Here is an 18674-nt window from a genome sequence, read left to right as displayed (position 1 = left end):
AGAGCATTTTAACATCCCAGTAGGAAAGGAAATCATAATGTGGATGATTGCAAACAGAGCCTGAACAAAATGTTCTGAAATCCCAAAAGGGTAACAGACAGAATGTAGTGTAGAGAGAAATAAAGATTTAAGATGTAGGCTGTTAAATAAAAAATGTACAGTGCCCCAGTATTTCTTTTTTATAGGAGTTGTGTGCTTTTGTAACACTCCTGTAAAACACATTAGGTACTATGACGTTTCTCAAACAAGATCAACTGTTTCTTCTCTTCTTGAACTTAACTGCAGCATGTGTCCACAGGAAGTTGTGTTAATAATTAGTACCCGAACCCCCCTCCCTCCTTCAACCCCTTTTCTTTCCCTTAGCTCACTAAAAAACATTAATTACTCGGTGTAATTGATACTGCACATTTTGCATGTTCGCGATTTCACTCCACTTATGTTCTCATAATTAACAGAGAGCCATGGCTTGCAATATAATAAGCTTACTCATCACTTGCTCAAAAAGATGTTTTCTAAGCGATACAAATGAATGAAAATTTCAATGATACACAGTCAATCAACATTACTTCTGGGAAGCTGTCTTCAGTGGGTTCTATGTTTCCGCCCTAGTTTACTTCATAGACTGGAATAAAAAAAATCACTTTTTTTAATGTGTGCTGCATAATCTGGAGCTCTTAAAATCCTGAGGGACAGTCACCTATAATAAACAGAAAGCAATCTTTAGTATTTAAATTGCAAGATATTCGAGTTGTTAAGTGAATCACAGTCAACAATTCTAGTACTACCAGTGCAGTTCACATCTGTTAATTATCTAACACAATAAGAGTACCATGTTTTACTGTATAACAATAGTTTTTTTACAATATTCTACCTCCCAATAGAAAATGAATGCTGAAACAGTTTCACATTTTAAATTTTCATGAATACAGATGTGTCCTAAATCTACATATTTTCTTCACCTTTTTTATTTTCTCATCTATCATTTTCAAATGATTCTGATACTGTGTAGCATTTTGAAATTGCAAGAAAACAGGAACACAATGGAAATGTCGGAAAAACATTCAGACCGATATCAATATGGGTGTCAAAAGCATCATTCTGGCAACTGGAGAAGTTGTAAAGTAGAGCACCATTTTAAAAATGTCCACACACAACTTAACCCAAATATTCATTCACCTGTAAGGACATATAAACTAAATATGAATGTTTTGCAGAGCATACTGGCTTGATGTTGATGTTGATGTTACGTTCCCAGCCTTGTCACATCACACGTTTCGGTCAATGAAATTAACTCTCTGCTTCCAGATTATCATGGGACAATTGCAATGAACTATCAAAAAGCATCACCTTGATCTGCAGGTCTCCAGCATTGCCAGAATTCTGGTAAAATCTCAAAGGGGTTGCAATGATTTAGGTCCAGTTTGCTGGCTTTACATTAAGTAAGTTAAGTATCCATTGTAAAAACTAATTTCCACTTGCATTAAAAAAATCTATTGAATTGTAGAGACAAAGAAAATGACTCTGTGGAGCGTCTTTTCAAATTACATTACCCGCCATTACCCTCCTTATTTCACTGTCTGAGCCTGTAAAATGCTTTCTATAAGAAACTGCCTTTATGTATGGTACCCCAGAAAAGGATATAAAATGGGAGCTGTCATAATCTGCCACTTAGCACATCCAATATGAAACAATTGCTTGATGTCCCCATGGGTTAGGAAACTAGGAGACATGACAAAGAACAGAAAGAAGGCAAAAAAAATAAAAAAATGGATCAATGCTGCTCGGGGAAATAAGGTAGAAAAGGTTATTTACTTGGCATTGATCCGTTGCCGCGGCAGCACAGCCCCGGCCTGCTTCTCTTTTGTTAACCTTTAAGCCTGAGTGTACTCACAAACGATGAGGGAGTCAACTAACAGGTGTAAATTATAGATCGAAGGAGGTCACAGTACCTCTGTCACTGCCTGGTGCCTGTGTAGTAACAACCCTGAAGAAATTTAAACATCAATAGATATAATAAGGGCGAATTTATCAAGCCTGGGCCTAGTCTAGCATTGGAGCCTGCCAGTGCTGTGACTAGAGGCTCAGACTGAGATTCAATTGATTCAGACATGCTTTTTCCTCAATGGATTATCAATAGTGACACTGCACATTTGTTTGCTTCATTGTGCCATGCCTTGCTTTTAGGACAAATCCTGCAATCTACGTGATGAGAGGATAAAATAAAATAAATAGCTTCCTTGTAATAAGCAGGAACCCCTTCAGCGTTGCAAAATAAGCACTTGGATATTTATTTTAATTTTCAAATTCTATAGGTAAAAGCTACAGTAATTCCTCAAAACAATCATACCCGTTTTCACCTTTTGTTTTGTGATGACGTTTGAGAACATTAATCCAGGACAAAGTGGCTACATTAGGCACTCTGACTGACAAAGGTTTCTATTGTTGCTGGCACCTGACAAGGGTTTTAGTTTAGATTGACAGAAACAGGACCTTACCTAACCTAAAGGACCTTTAACTGACTTAAATCAACATGACCCATGGAGAGATCTCTAATAGGCCCTCTCTCAGCATGAAGGGTCTTCACAACCTCCTCTGCAGACAGCCACATGTTACTGCAAGACCAGGCCCATTGTCCACAGGTTTCTTTACCATCTGGATGATTGCACACATGGTTCAGAGAAATAAGTAAAGCATTTGACAAATGCAAGCCATCCATTGAATGACTTGGGGAATCTATAAATTATGTATACTATTTGACAAATTGAATTTTATCCACAGAATGGTTTTAAGTCTGTGACTAAATGCACTTTTCCCACATTAGGGTTTTTTGGTTCAGCTGTCAATTATTTCCTACTGCAAGCAGTCACACACAGTAGCACAGTGTAAGCCTGAGACATCGTCTTAATTCTAAATGTATTATAATCACTGCAAATTAACCTGCCACATTTCATTAGTCAAACCCATTTGGCAATGTGATTTGATGGGTTTTTCTGCTTTTCCTCATTCTCGGTCTTCCTTTCCTCCTCCTACCACACAGTGAATGTAGAAGTTAAATCTTCCTGTCCAGTGCTTAGTAAAATTGCTTACATGCTAGTGCTGTCAGATGGAATTTATTTTAACAAAAGAGTGCAAAAACTCTGTCAACACCTCCCACCATTGTTGGAAAAAAAATGGTTAATTTCATTAAAGAAATTGTGAGTAAGTCTGCAGTCAGAATAAGAGAAAAATACATTTGCAGCTTTCTGACCTGTAAACTATCCTCTCTAATCTATTCAAACTGGATATAAAGATATGACTCATTCATTAGTTGTCATTTTTCCATTATCTTTATTACAGAGGCTAAATATATTCTTCAGTTCCTTGCACAACTCTTTACAACAAAAGATGTAGGCAGTGTGCTGTCAGGGACCATTTGTGAGCAGGAAAAGTTGCACCAAAACCAAAAAGAATCTCTGGAAGCAGGTTTTCTGCCCAAATAGATGCATTCCTCTTGCTCTTAATTTGCTCTGATTTATTCCAATTTGAAGTGAATTTGACATTGGCAAATGAGAATTCAACCAATAATCCCCTCATCCACTGAAATTGCAGCACAAGTCTTCAAAAGACAGAAAACCCTTTTAAGGAGGACTGTGACTGGTTGCCTAAGTGTTGTCCTTCATTGCCAGCTGCTGCCTTACAGAACTTTATTTCTGTTACCTTGAGCCAGACCTAAAAGTGTCAAGCAGGAATCGGCGTCGTGGTGAAAACTCAGGGCTCCGATGTGGAAATCGGATGCAAAGCAAAGGCTGAAAAGTCAAACTTTTGGCAATTAAAAGAAGAGCTAATCGACAGGCAATGGCACAGAGCAGCGCAACAATTACAAGAAAGGTAATAGATCCTTTGAAAGCTGCCAGACTGCTTTGACAGAGAAAGTATTAACAGGCCTCACTCACCCAGAGGCCGTGCCCACACTGACCCTGCTGCTGTTCGTATTGGCCAGTTATCTGTCTGGCTCCTTCCCAGAAATCACTTCTGTACATCCATCATTTTTTTTTGTAATGGAAGAAGATGGCACAAACCTGATGCAATGGGTGGGTAACTGTTTATCCTTCCATATGCTGGATCTTGTAAACGGTTATGTCTTGCCAAATCTTGCCCTGTGCCAGCCAAGGACACATGTTTCTGCAAAGCCAGTCTGGCATGCTGTCAGCCGATCATGTAGTAATTTAGGGTTCTAAGAACACCTTTGATTCTGTGTCAGAGAAAGATCTGAAACACGCAATTAAGTTACTCTCTGGCCCTGATAATTCTGGAATATATCTGGGAATAGTACAGATTACCACCTGCTTTCTGAGGTTGCCATTTGCAGGAGATGTATAATACTAATCACATGGCGCAGAACAGACCCATCACAAGCGCAAGGATCCACATGACTGTGTGAAACACAAGTGTTACACATTTGGTTTTCTTTAAATCAAAAATGTAATATAATTCATTTAAAGTTAAGTATTATTTTGTTTGGAATGCACCATAATACATTTTCATACATAAATCACTAGTATTGGAAGTTTATATTGCTCTAATCAACTATCAGAGTTGCTGTAAGGTACAGACCTATTTGTGATTGACCTCTTCTTGTACTTTTTCTTGAGATATATTGTTTAAATATACTGTAAGTAAGTAATTCTTCTAAATATTTAAAAATCAATATTTTATTAAACAAATTAAGACTCAAAGTTCAAATTCTGGCATTAAATATTGTCATTTTTGCACAGTGTTGATCAATTACCAACAAAGCAGACAGAAAATATGGACGAAGACCAAATTGTTTTATGGAAGAAAAAGTTTTTCTCTACCCTCTTCTTTGTCCTCCTATTTTGATTGTTTCACTTTGAAACCCATTTTGAATTTGAACTTTAATAAATACAGGGCAGCAAGCATACTGTTTGTATGTTAATATGGCATTGCTTTTAGGAGTAAATACATCCATTGCATTTCCTGGAAGGTCAGCCTCTGCCATCCTGTTTTGCAATAACAAAGCAAGCAGAATCTTATATTAAGTTCTGAGTGTCAGAGCCAGGGTGCAGGTAGAAGCACTTCGAGAATTTCGTTGCTGTGCATTCGGGTGATTCATTTTCAGGTAAGAAGTGGGCCTCTGGGGTTAAATGACCCCAAATCCAGCAAATTTGTTTTTTTTCTCCCTTCTGAACTGGCTATATCTCACTTCCTGCAAGTGCCTGTCCCTCTCACTCACTCTCAAGGACTCAACCAATCTCCCTTTGTAAATAGAACTATGTTTTATAATTCTCTATTACTTTGAGATGGCCATATCAATAATGCAGGAAAACGCATCTGTCCAGAGAGATGAGATTATTTTTCTGATTTCGGCTGACAGTTATGGTAATAGTTTGGCAAACAATCTACTCCGGCGACAATGACCACAGATTACAGCTGTTTTTAAATCACAGCAGCTCATGAGAAGTCGATGATTGATTACGCTCAGAGAGACAGAGGCGGGCAATTCAGCCTTCACATCTCTCTTGTTCTTAACTCCTGTGATACAGAAATAATCCCTTTTTATCCCTTTCCTGGTGATGTGTTTAGCAGTGTAAAAAACACAAAACAAACCTGAAATTATTTTATGTCAACAGGTCTGTCTCACTTGTTTGGGTCTCTCCATGGGACTTTTGATCCACTATTTTAATGGAAACCATTCCTGCTAATGTACATAACGTTTGGCATTACTTAGCAGGCCAATGTATTTTTATATCTTAATCTGTAGGTATATGCTCCAATTTATTTTACTGCAGTAAAACCAGAAACCATGAAGCCTTCTTTAAACAGCTGCAAATGAATTGTTTTTTTGGAGGGACAAACTAGCAAAGAAAACTATGAAAAAGTAAATAGGACAGTGCTAAACATTCAGCAGTAAATTACCTCCTGAACTAAGATCACGGAGTTGATTTAGTGTATTTAGAATCAAAGTAATTTTGTTTTTGAAAATAGAATGTCCTTGTTATTAAATAATTATTATTAATTTTCAAATGTTATTTAGTCCAGAAACATTTCATGGTTGTTGTGTAGTTTGCAATTTTATTTACTTTGGTTTTTCTTCTTCTTTTGTTCTTTCTTTCCTGCCCTGTGATATTTGTACTGCATTTTATCTTTTTTGTATAAAGATTGAGTATGGATTCTAATAGGACCCCCTTGAAAATGAGATGATACTGTTCATCTTAAGGGGTTTTATCTTGTCAAGACAGTATCTGCCTTTCTCGTCTTCTTCTAGAACGGGGGCCCAATTCTGATTCCAGAACCACCCAGCAATTTTATACATCACTAACAGCTTCTCAATTTTCTCCTCCACTCTCTGAATTCTCTTCTTAAAACTGAGATCCTCTGGTCGATGGGTCCTATTAAGCCATAATTACATTCAAGTAGGTAAAGATGAGCACAGGTGGAAAGAATGCCGTAGGGCACTGATTATTCAAGAGCTTAACTGCACCACCTTGCTGCGAAAATGTTTAAGAGAGCGTTGTGCTGTCCCGCAAAAGAACTCGTCCTCTCCAAAGACTTTCTTAAGCCATTTCTTACATTCTGTAAGAGCTCTCAAGTGCCATGAAGACACCCTGAGCCAGGTTCAGGATGGGCTTCATGTAATAGAAACATGTTTTTTTTAAATGGCCTTTTCCATACCGAATACCAGTCAACCCCACGCGCCCAGAGATGACATCATTGCGCAACTGGGAGGGGCTTGAGGGAATCGCGCAAGAGGAGACGATGGAAACCCAACCCCCCCCCCCCCCAAACACACACAAAAGGATCCCCCATTAACAAAACCAACAAGCTGACATTCAGCCAGGAAAGCCTGGGAAGCCGGCCTGGTTAGTTAAGATACTGTAATAAGCTTGCAACAACAGTGCATTTTGAGGTGTGTGAATAAAACATAATGGCAAATCTACTTCCTGGCCTAAGAGGTCTCGAAAAAGCACGGGCTGTTCTTGTCAGACATCATGACCTAATTACTCTCATAAATAAATGATTACTTTTTTCAATTTAAAATCCCATGCTGTGCCTGTGATCTCAGGTCACGTTAAAGTATATGTGAGTTATGGAGAGCACTTTAGGAGATCTTTGCAAGGCCATTCCCTCTCAGCAACCATCTACACCCTTATATACAGTACCTGCAGGAAGAGTTTTCTTCTTGGATTCTCGAGACTAAGAAATCTCTCTCTCCTTGATTTTCTGGCATTTACTCCAGCAAACACAGGCAGGCATGCATCTCACAAGCTCATGTTTTATTAATGACACATTAGCAGTAACACCAATCAGGTACTGTGCATTTGCATATTTATTAAAAAGACGACATCTGTGATTAATGAGATACAACTGTATTACATGGAAAATGAAGTAAGAGATTGCTGTCAGAAAGTAAATCTGCTCATAAGTGTAATAATTTGTTGCCTTTCCTACACCAGCATTTTGTTGCTATATGGGCTCCTCTTTTTTCCTAATGGTGTTAAAAGCTTCTCATGACTGTTACAGATGATTTGTCACTCCACACACCAGCCAAAGGCCACCTACAGATACCAAAGATCGTCCCCTCTCTTTTATTCTGCAGCCCACCTGATTTAATACTGCCAGTACTGCACGACATTCCTTGGTGTCATCTTTGTAGGCTCTTGACCTGTGCACTTCAAAGCCTTCCCAGGAGTATCTGAATATTGTAACTCCTGCAGCCTGTAAGATGAGACTGTGGTGTGAAGGTTGAGGATGGCATTAGGGCCGTGCATACCTAAGGGCAGGAAGTGCTCCTGTAGAGTTTCTAAGTGGATAAATTGCAAGTATGCAACATCAAAGAGGAGTAGAAGCTTTTACAACCTGGTAAGATACAGAAAACCAATTAATGGCCTTGTAATACTTCTTTGCTTTTTTTCTTCAAATTACTGAATCAATATTCAGTGTGGTTGCACTTGATTCTGTTTTTTATAAGTGCCCGATATGTCAAAATAATTATAAATTGTCAGCTATTGCCATATTCACAAATAAAACAGACTGCTTAATTTATATACAGTAAATCATAAATAGTCAAATTTAAATGTGTACAAATCCTGTTTTGAAAGCAAGCTTCATGAAACATATCCTAAGGTTTTCAAAAAAGTATTTCTAGTTGTGTCTGCTTTATATAGAGAATAATATACATATAAGAAATGAGCAAACTTTGTACCATTACCCTCTTAAAACTAGTACTTCAGCCCCATAAATGGAATATGTAGTTTCCCCACAACATTCTTTACTTCTTCAGGACCTTGAGACCAGTCCTTGAGACCCTGCATGACAGAAAAAGCTGATTTACTAGATATGGGTGTGGTAATGTCTGCTCCGCCTTCAGAGCTCAATGTTTAGTGCTCAGTGACCTTGCAGTTCAACCAGGTTACTCCTTTTAATAGATCAGAACTCTGTAATTACGGTGATGGAGTTTTACTGCATTTCTTAACTCTTAAGAAACAAACGGCAAATTATGTTTAATAACTTTCTTCCTTGCTGCTTCTGTGTTGCAAAACCTGGCCTGTGAAAGAGATGTAATTGATCTTTTATAGAACAATAAATCAAAATTGAGGTTAAATATGTGTTTCAACAATAATAATCTGATTCTATAGTCTTTTTGACTTTTAGAGTACAGTATGTGAAATTCTGATTGCATAAATATTGGTATTTTTTTTCTCTTTGGGCCTGCTTAGAATACTGTTGGGAGCCTTATTGGATAACAGCAGATTTTGTGACTCATAGAGGAATTATTTTCTAACACAATGAGACAATGTTACAGTGCAGACGTACGGTTAATAACAGCAGAGATCCCAGAGCGACTCAGAGTTTTGCTGTGACAATGTGCTTAACATATAATAACATCACTATGCAAATTCATGAGTGACATCCATATTTCATGCTGTCTCCTGAAAACGGGGATGCAGCAGATATTTAAACATAATTTCTGAGCATACGGAATTTGTACATCAGACCAATTCACAGGGAAAAATTTATAAAACAGTCCCCTCCGCTGTCAATTCAGCAGATTGAAAACACGTGTGCCATAAAAGAGGTAAAATGGAAAAACAGAATAAAAAATAGTCTTGACGACAAGGACATTGTCAGATAAGTGGGGAACAGCAGTCAGAAAGCTATTTAGAGTAGCAGAAAATGGCCTTATTACCATTCTGCCTCTCGCTCTCTCTCCCTGCACTGTTTGGGATGGCTTTAGAGACTGGAGACTGACATACATTTTTTATAGCTTCATAAAGTCGTCCCCTGACCAGGTCACCCTTCTCATAACTAGGGAGCAGAACGCTTGAAAAAAGCCATTCATCACCGTGAAAGGGGCTGCTTGTCCAAATGCCTTCAACATGCACACAGTATGGCAAGAAACGCTCAGCGCAAAATGCTACCTCACTTCTCTCACTAATGCCAGATGACCTGCTCACATCTATTAGCAGGGCTGACGCTAAGGCCAGACACGTGCCTACCAGTCTCTTAGAAAACTCAGCAGCATGAAATAAATTATCATTATTATTGGTAGTAATTGCAGCAGCAGTTGTGGTGGTACTATACTACTAGTAGTGTTCTTATGGTGACCAACATTAGGGTTATTAATAATACAAACACTAAGTTAATGATCTATTATGGAGGTTCTTCTGCATCATCTAATTTAAATTCTGAATATGCAAGGAATTTTACATTAAGTCACGATGCATGCTTTAATTGCCTATTATAATAGTATACCCTTTTTGATTCATAAAGCATGATGCTTCCAGAAATCCAGGGACACTTGAAGTATGGTATCATTAGTGTCTTTGGGACCCTGGGCCGGTAGTGTTGTGAAACATTTATGGCAGGTTAGAATCGGTGCACATTGAGCTGTGGTTCAGAAAAGCTTGCACAGCTGTTTTGAACTTCAGACATGAAGCATTGCTCTGGTATTTAGTAAGCTCTTACACATGAGAAGGCCTTCTGCTTCTTTCACCTGTGTGGACATCCAGTGTGATGTTGGAACTGTCCTCACAGAGCTGCCCTGTGCTGATGAACACCATTAGTGTTACACGGAGGCAGTACTGTAGGTACAAAAGCAAAGTACTGATGAGAATCAGGAAAGTTAAGTACAGTGAGTGCCTACCTTATTTATTTACAAAAATAGAGTATTACATTACTTAAACACTTTTCCATATAATTAGTTTATTTTACATTTATATTGCATTTATTCCAGGACTTTTTAAAAGCATTTCACGGTAATTATATTCTTTGTCATTTTTATTTGACGCAAACGTGAAAATACAAAGCATCAGCAGATGCACGCAGACAGAGACAATATACCATAAACTGTTCACACAGGAATGAAGAAGGCTGGCTGAGCACAGCGATACGTCACGCTTCGCAATGTAGTATAACAATCCAAGAGTGCTTGTTCAGTTCAGAACATGATGCTGTTTCTGTGCCTCTGTTGATTCGTTAACAGAGGTTTCCTGTTTAATTGCCCTGGCGAAGGCAGATAAACCCCCTACAGTCAGACAGCCCTGCTCTTGCATGCAGAGATGAGGCTGTGTCCAGTCTGGAGTGTTAACTCGCCTCTCTTCCAATGCTCAGAAACATTGGAAGAAGGGGAGATTGCAATTTTACATCAGCTCACTTTCTCTTCTTGCCCTTTTTTTCATTTAGAATAGTAAGGCTGAACTTTAAGAGGCCCAGGCGGTGGGGGGAAGGAAGAAATAAGTTCTTAAATAATTTATTTAAAAAGGGAAAAAAAAAGGCAGCCAAGGGGAACAAATAGTGTTTCTCTCAGAACCAGCCCCCTCTGACCCTAGCTCAGCGTACCTGAAGCCCCAGCCCGATCGCATTAGCGAAATTCTTATTTGATGGCATTTTAATATTCTGCCTTGATGACTTTTTAGCAACATTTACTTTCGGAGGTCTCGAGCGCTTCCCCCGGAGGAAATGAAACATGTCAAAACCCATTACAAAAAAATCAAAATTTAAATACCTCAGCCGTGTTAGCGGTAATACACACAATCCCAGCAGCTCAGAGGCACGGCTCACAAACACTCATCTGCTTGCTCGGTCGTAATGAGTCCGTTTGATGGGGAAGCGTTTTGTGGGTCACCAAACATACGTTACAGATCCAATTTAACCCTTGATTGCTTATACTCTGGAGGGCCCTGGTGGAAACACGTTATTGAAATTTAATACCAGATCATTTCTTTTCTGAGCCAGCACAAAGGTATACTAATAGGACTGCTGCCTAGCCCTCTGCTCTAGGAGAGACGAAGGAAAAAGGCAAGAAAGAAGAAAAAGAAACAAAGAAAATTTTATGCGTGGTTGCAAACCAAGTATTCTCACAGGGTCTTGCTAAACACCAAATCCAATTAGCCCCAAAGGAAACCTCTGTGCTTTCCCATTCAATTGAGTTTTAGTTTACCCTTTCAGTGATTTATGAGTTTTATAGTGTGAAAACTGTTGTGTGCACAACAATGAGATGAATACAGAAATCATCTGGACGGACGCTGAGAGAGGATGGCGAGATGGAGATAAAAGAGTGTGCATTTCTTCTGTAAAGAGTGTGGCAGGCCTGTCCCAACATCACTGAGGTTTATATGCAATAAAAAGCAAGAAGTTCATCTTAATTTATCACATGATGAATCAGGTGACAGAGCAGTTTTGTCTCTAAGAAACTTTGGTCTCTAAGCCAGAAAGACAGGCGAATGGAAAATTGTCTATTAGGTATGTGATTGTCACCGAGCAGATGATCAGTTGTTAACTGATAATGACAAGATCAAACTAACGGACGTTTACTCACCCTGCTGCATATTCAAAGCCTCTATAGCTTCTAAAGGGCTTTGGCCCTTTTACAGTCAGAATTGGTATACTCCAAGAAATCTTCTTGCTGTATTTGTTCCAGTTTCTGTGTCAATCCACCTGAAGCTTGGACACAACTACTAAAAAATTCGTAGTCAGTCAAGACAGGATGGGAGTTTTGGACTCTTGGACTTCAGTGAAATCTGTTCAATAATCCCTCCTAAAACAAATTTCTACATCTGTAATACAGTACTCTTAAGTGCTAGTGCTATTATCTGGTCTGAGTCTCATCTCTCACTAAGAAAAGAAAGATGTTAGTCTTTAATGAAGATTGCATTTTTACATCTTAACTTGTGTGTATAAAACCTTCCTGGATTTATCAAAAGCAAGAAATATTTTAACAAACGTGCATTTCTGTTACCAGCCTTCTCACCAAAAACTATATAGAACTATTTATTTTGGAAACATATATCATTAGTTGTTCTATCATCCACTGTGGAATTATTCACAATATAGGACAGAGTTTTTAATCTCCTCTTGATACAACAAAATACATGCAACATGCACACTGCTGTTCCCTCCTAGGAAAAACTAAGGTTGCTGCTGGAAGAGGTGTTAGTGGGGCCAGCAGGGGGCGCTCACCCTGCGGTCCATGTGGGTCCCAATGTCCCAGTATAGTGACGGGGACACTATACTGTAAACAGGCGCCGTCCTTCTGATGAGACGTAAAACCGAGGTCCTGACTCTCTGTGGTCATTAAAAATCCCAGGGCGCTTCTCGAAAAGAGTAGGGGTGTAACCCTGGTGTCCTGGCCAAATTTCCAATTGGCCCTTACCAATCTTGGCCTCCTAATAATCCCCCTCTATGAATTGGCTACATTAATCTGCTCTCCTCTCCACTGATAGCTGATGTGTGGTGAGTGTTCTGGCGCACTATGGCGCGAGGTGGATGCTGCACATTGGTGGTGGTGGAGGGGAGTCCCCATTACCTTTAAAGCGCTTTGAGTGGAGTGTCCAGAAAAGCTCTATATAAGTGTAAGCAATTATTATTATTATTATTATTATTATTATTATTATTATTATTATTATTATTATTATTATGAAGTGTATTTAGCAATTAATACATCTAGCAACAAGTGGGAAATGTTCATCAAGCTCTTTTGGTTGTAGTTATTTTATTGATATCCTTTCAAAGCAAATGATATTAGTAAAGCAAAAGCAATGCAAGAATTATTTTATTTTTTCCTACAAATGGTTGCTTATGAAAACAGGACTCCAGTTTGTGGCACATTGATCGGGGCCACAATAACTTCATAAAGCTTTGTTAAAAAAATCTCTTTTTTATTCGGCAGCTACATTTCTTTATTTCTTTCAAGTGTAGCCAAAAAGGGTCTTAAAAATGAAAAACTGCACTGATCTACAGTCTACAGTATGCAATCAAGATATCCAGCAATATGTGGAATGATTTTTCCTTTCCTTTCTCTTTTCCTTTCTTCTCATCCTTTTTTTTCTTTGCTAGGAAGTCCGTGCGCACATCTGTTCTTTTGAAACCCTCTTTTCGGTGCAACATCAAACAGCAGAACACAGTCCTACAGAACAGAAATACAGAGTGTTGAGTCAGGAATATCTCTTGTTCCTGCATCCTTTTCAGGAGGCTTTGAAGATGACTAATCAAACAACAAGAGAAGGAAAGTGCCCCCCCTCACTCCTCCACTTCACAAACTTCTGTTAAGAAAACAAACTTTTTCGCCATTATAACCCTTTCTCTCGATGGCTTTGAAAGTGTGCCATTTCTTCAGCAGACTGGAAGCTTTTCTGCATCAGTTTCACTCTCCATGAAACCGAAAAATTGCCGTGGCCTTATTCTAAAAAGAAAGCCATTCTGTGCAGAGTTCCTCTGGGATTGAGACTTACTTCTCAGTTATAATTCCCCCTTAGCTTCTTTATTCTCTAAGTAGAGAATTACAACATGCCTACTTGCTCACCCTTTTCTTCTGTGTGCTATCCTGTTCTTGTATCTTGTGTTGGCTGAGAACGTTCAGGAATTAGACAGCAACCACTGGACTAAATTCACAGCTACCCCACCCTCCTACCCCAGAGCATGCCAGTAATATTAGTACAGGGGAAAGCATGCTTCCCTTGGGGAACACACCAGAGAGCACCTCTAATGGATTAATAGGCTGTGGTATTTAAATGGGTTACTATGGACATAATTAAAATCAACTCTGATAACTTTCAGCATCAAGCAGCAATTACACAAAGTGCCGCTTTCATCTGCAATTCCGTAATTCCACCTCCAAGCACCTCTGTGTCGCCACCTGGGTAGTTAGTGTAGTAAATAAGGGAGGTGTGGGGAAGTCATGGCTAAATGGCGAAGGAGTTAATTGAGAGCTCACATGCATTGTGAACGGACAGGTTCAGTTCAGTGTTTGTCATTAGACGTGTCTGCGGAGGAAACTAAGCGGCACACTGCTCTTGTGTAACCAAGATTTATGCTAATGGCCCTCTGCATATGCTTATTCCACGTATCTATATTAAAGTTAATAGACTGTTACATTGCTTCTTAACCCGGCTTCCATACATGATTACCTTTGCTGATTTCTTGCGAAAGCCACATAAACACGGGGGCAAGGATTTTGTCAACGTGTCAGTAAGTTTGTTCCGGCGGCAGCGCGGGGCTTCTCGTAATCATTCTGTAACTTCGGGGCTCTGTCATCTCTGCCTGCCTTGCGAGGGAGGCATGTCTGACACTAATCTCCACAGGCTGCAGAAGAGCCTGCTGCATTCATCACAGGGCTTTCCTCTTTTGTACCCTGCATCCACGCCGAAACTCTGCACTGCCCTTTCCTCTCTGTCTTATGTCTATCGATTTTAAGAGGCGCGGTTTATATTAAACCCTTAATATAAAAGATTAGGAGGTTTTATAAGATTTCCTTTTTAATCGCTCCTTCTCTATATCACATGTACAATACATAATGAAGCTTGTATGGGCAAGTTAGAAGCACAGAGCAAAAGAAGATGCGAGATGGATGAAATGTCCCCCTCCCACTAGAACTCGTCTGGGGCCTTTGTGCAGCACTGACTCCACGCAGGCTGGAGATAGTGAGGAGGAGGTAGTGTGTATACATACTGTACGTATACAGCTCGGGAGAGCTATGTGCCCACTGTTTCAGTATGCTTTCCGTGCACTTCTCTCAATTTACATTTCTAATTTGTGTGAACAAAGAATAATAGATTTGTTTGCTCTGTGGGCAGAGATGTAGGTATTCAGAATCGCAGCGCACGCAGCCACAGTGCAGTAGACTGGATAACTACGGGGACCCTGCTTTTCCACCAAACACAATAAGCTGTTCGCTGTGCCAGAATCAGGTCAGAGACTCACAAAGCCCTCAGAAGCCAGGACACAGCCGAGGGACCTGCAGTCCTGTCGACAGGCGTGGAGGATGGCGAGGTGGCATGAGTTTGAGCCTCCCTGAAAGGGCCAGGCAGAGAACAAGCAGTGCCAGTCCCATTCAACCCCCCCTCCAGCCAAGCCACCCCTCTCCGCCTGCCAGCCTCTTGACTTACAAATTGCTGCCTTGGAGTTGGTTTCAATGTAACAGCCTTCTCATTAAAAAAAAAAACAGACAGGACACTTATTTTCCCTGTGCAATACAGCAGAGCCAGTCCTTGGCTAACAGTCAGCACATTGTTTCCGCTTGTCTCTCAAAATGCTGGCCAGGGCGCTGTCAATAACCCCTGTCTCCCTTGTCTACCTTCCCCCATCTTTTTAAGTCTGCCTGGACGGACTTCAAATTAGAACTACAAAACAAAAACAACTGAAAAAAAAAGAAAAGAAAAAGTGAAAATGCTCAGGACATAAGCCCTCCATAGTTCTGCTTAATTCCTTCTTTAATATGTCAGAGAAAATATCAGGGCCTTTTAGCATGCCAATGAGAATGCACTGAGAGCAGTGTTCCCAGTGGACCAGTGACAGGGAGAAGGGCAAATCGTCCCCTAGTATAATTAAGTGATGTGTGTGGAGGGCGACAGAGAGCAGGAGGCTGTAGCTAGGATGCGAAAATAGGTCTGTGCTCTCTGGAACTCAAAGGGATTTTATGCAGAAGTACAATATGTATGAAGAGACACTGAATTGCTAATTCTTACTAGATTCCTGCATGTCACAACTGCATGGTTTAATTAGGGGTAAATCAGCTTGTCACTGTCCATAAGGGTGCACAGGTTTTTCCATTTGTTTCTTTTTATTAAAGAGCATGATAAATTGTCTTTGTAGCAATTAGCAATCTTTTTAAGCAAGTAGCAGTTTATAATTGCTACTCAAACAAATTACCATTGTATTACAATAATACAGTTGTACATCAGTAAAGGTAAAGGGAATCTGTGGCTTTTTATTCAAAACGCACTTTATCTGAATAAAATATGAACCATACTTTGAAATAACCACAAATTTCTCCAGCATTCCATTTACATATTCACTATGGGTTAAAATGAAATGAGTATTCAAATAAAATGTTAATTGAATAATTGTGTTTTTAATTTAAGCACATAATTTTCATAATTGTACTATAAATTACATTTTCCAGTACATTGGCCACTGATGGATAATTAATTCTTGACTTTACCCTTTTCAATTTGAATGTGTTTGCAGAAACTGCTGAATACAAATGTTTGTACTTTCTGTGTGGAAAAAAATAAAATAGCAAAGGCAAAAGCCTTTTTCCGCTGCTTAATAGCTTCTTGTTTTCATGGAGGGGAGCGTTGTTTTTTTTTAAAGATATGCAAGGCAATCAAACAAAAATAGAACGTCCAAATGTACAGGAATGCTACAGAGGGAAACGAGAATTTGACTAGTCTTGCTTGTTATCCATTTCTTGATCCAGCAGACCATGGGTTATTTTGAGAAATCCTAATGGCTCAGCTACCTCAACAGGGTTTGGTTGCTTGCTTTATTAAACCATCGTTATTTATTTAAAGAATTGAAGGAGTTTAGTAATGTTGGGGAGACATCCTTTTGTTTCAAATCGATGAAAGCCCACACCTGCTTAGGGGATTGCTCTGCTGTCATGTTCCTTTCATTATCGTGATTTAACAGGGCATCCGATGTGACCCACTGCTGCTTTGGCCTTCCTGACACCAGACTCATAAGCACCCTGGCAGATCTGGCAGAGGTGTGGCAGACTAAAAGTCTTCTCCAGGTGAAGGAGGCCAAGACTGCATGACCACTCAGGCTGCAGGAAGCTGAATGAAGGACTGACTGAAAATGTGCATCACAAATGATTTTTATTTCCAAGGTAAAGCAAACGTTTAAACATTTTCTCATTTCTCTGTATTCTGTTAAATGTGAATTCATAACTCTGATGTCATTATCTCATCCCACTTAAAAAGAAAGTCTTTTGATACATCATGAAGGTTTCAAAAAAGCCAGAAGCCAAGGAACAGAAAGAAATGAGAAATATTGGGCTTAAAAGTTTGTGAAAGTAGCAAATGAATAGCAAAGTTTTTGATTAAAAGTTGAATTAGGAGTTAAAGTGTGACAAAGGAACAATTAGCAACATTTCTCAATTCCATGTATGAAATTAAAATGCAGCAACTATAAATCAGACTTGATTAAGTTATGAAGAACTGCTTTTATAATCAGATACATTTGCCTAGCATAGTATAACAAAAACATAATACCAAAATATGAAAAAACATGCAATATAATAAATAAAAGAAACAGGCATGCTATACTTTGCTTTGGTGTCCTATTCAAAGCATAGGCTGTCCTGCAATAATTCAGTGCACTATGACTACAATATGAAGATATGTGTATTCTGGTCTAAAATATTTTATTGCCATCAGTTTTCATCATAGTTATCAACATTGTGGATTGATGCATACTGGCTCAATTACACATTGAGCTGATCAGGAAAGATGAGCAGGAAACAAAGTGACACAAACTGCGCTGCAGGCTTTGAACCCTCATCACTTACAATCAGAATTCTTCTGTGTTTGTGGGGTTGTGCCAAACAAAACATTGCTTGAAGTTACATTTTGTTTTTTTGCTGATGATCCAAAATGTTGAAAGCCCTGGGAAGTTCACTGGTTGAATCAAGAATATCCCTTCGAATTCTGTGCTCATTTTGCTGCAGGCTGCTTGCTTTGGTGCCCAGAGTGCTGCGTGACCAAACCAAGTGCAGTGTTTTAAATCCATCAGCATCTGCTGCTCATTTGGATTCAAGATCCTGCTTGATTGCCACACCCTTGCGCTTCGACACAAACCAGACCCTCAGAGGTTTCCTCACGGTGGGGGAGTCTCTTCTTCCTGTCCCAGGTTAGGTTCCTTGAAGGGTTAAATCCAGGCTGGGATGCGCACTCTACTGCTACAGTATCCATTTGAAAAGCAGCAGCATTATCACTTCATAAGGCAGAAACAGAAGGCGACATATGCCCACCACCATCCTTTAGTTTCGGACTCAAAATATTCATCAAAAAGCCTACTCTCCCCTGAGCTCGCTGCCATATGCCGCCAGAAAATGTCACCAGTGAAAGACGTATTAATTCACCAGTTTGAAAAGTTCATTTGATATTCATGCCTTCCAAGTATTCTGACCCAGATTCACTGCTGTGGCGTTAGATCCTGCTCTGAGCAGGATACCAGACAGCTGTTATCATGTTTTTGTACGTGTGTGGATGTGTGTGTGTTTTTAAAGGCAATCGAAAATAGAAAACACTGGGGAGCAAAATAAAAAAAGAGAAAAGAAGAAAGAAACATTTATTGACGGCTGCCAACTTTGTACAGAGACAATATGCTAGTGGCTAGATAAACTAAGGGAAGCATATGGAGCTTCATTCTGCTAATAAGTTTCATACATACAA

At 39.4% G+C, this 18674-nt stretch overlaps 1 long non-coding RNA gene across 1 annotated transcript; it reads right to left on the bottom strand.

Moving 5' to 3' along the window:
* Positions 1–7253: 7253 nt before the first annotated feature.
* LOC148659292 (uncharacterized) lies at positions 7254–18459 on the bottom strand. The gene is made up of 4 exons (XR_015940398.1): positions 17789–18459; positions 11819–13405; positions 11006–11180; positions 7254–10082 (listed from the first exon to the last, which is right to left on the bottom strand). It is a non-coding gene; the product is annotated as an uncharacterized LOC148659292 (long non-coding RNA).
* Positions 18460–18674: the final 215 nt, after the last annotated feature.

Source organism: Lepisosteus platostomus, chromosome 7, assembly GCF_059453375.1.
Source record: "Lepisosteus platostomus isolate fLepPlt1 chromosome 7, fLepPlt1.hap1, whole genome shotgun sequence".
Taxonomy (NCBI): Eukaryota; Metazoa; Chordata; class Actinopteri; order Semionotiformes; family Lepisosteidae; genus Lepisosteus; species Lepisosteus platostomus.
This window is presented reverse-complemented; position numbering and strand designations above follow the sequence as displayed.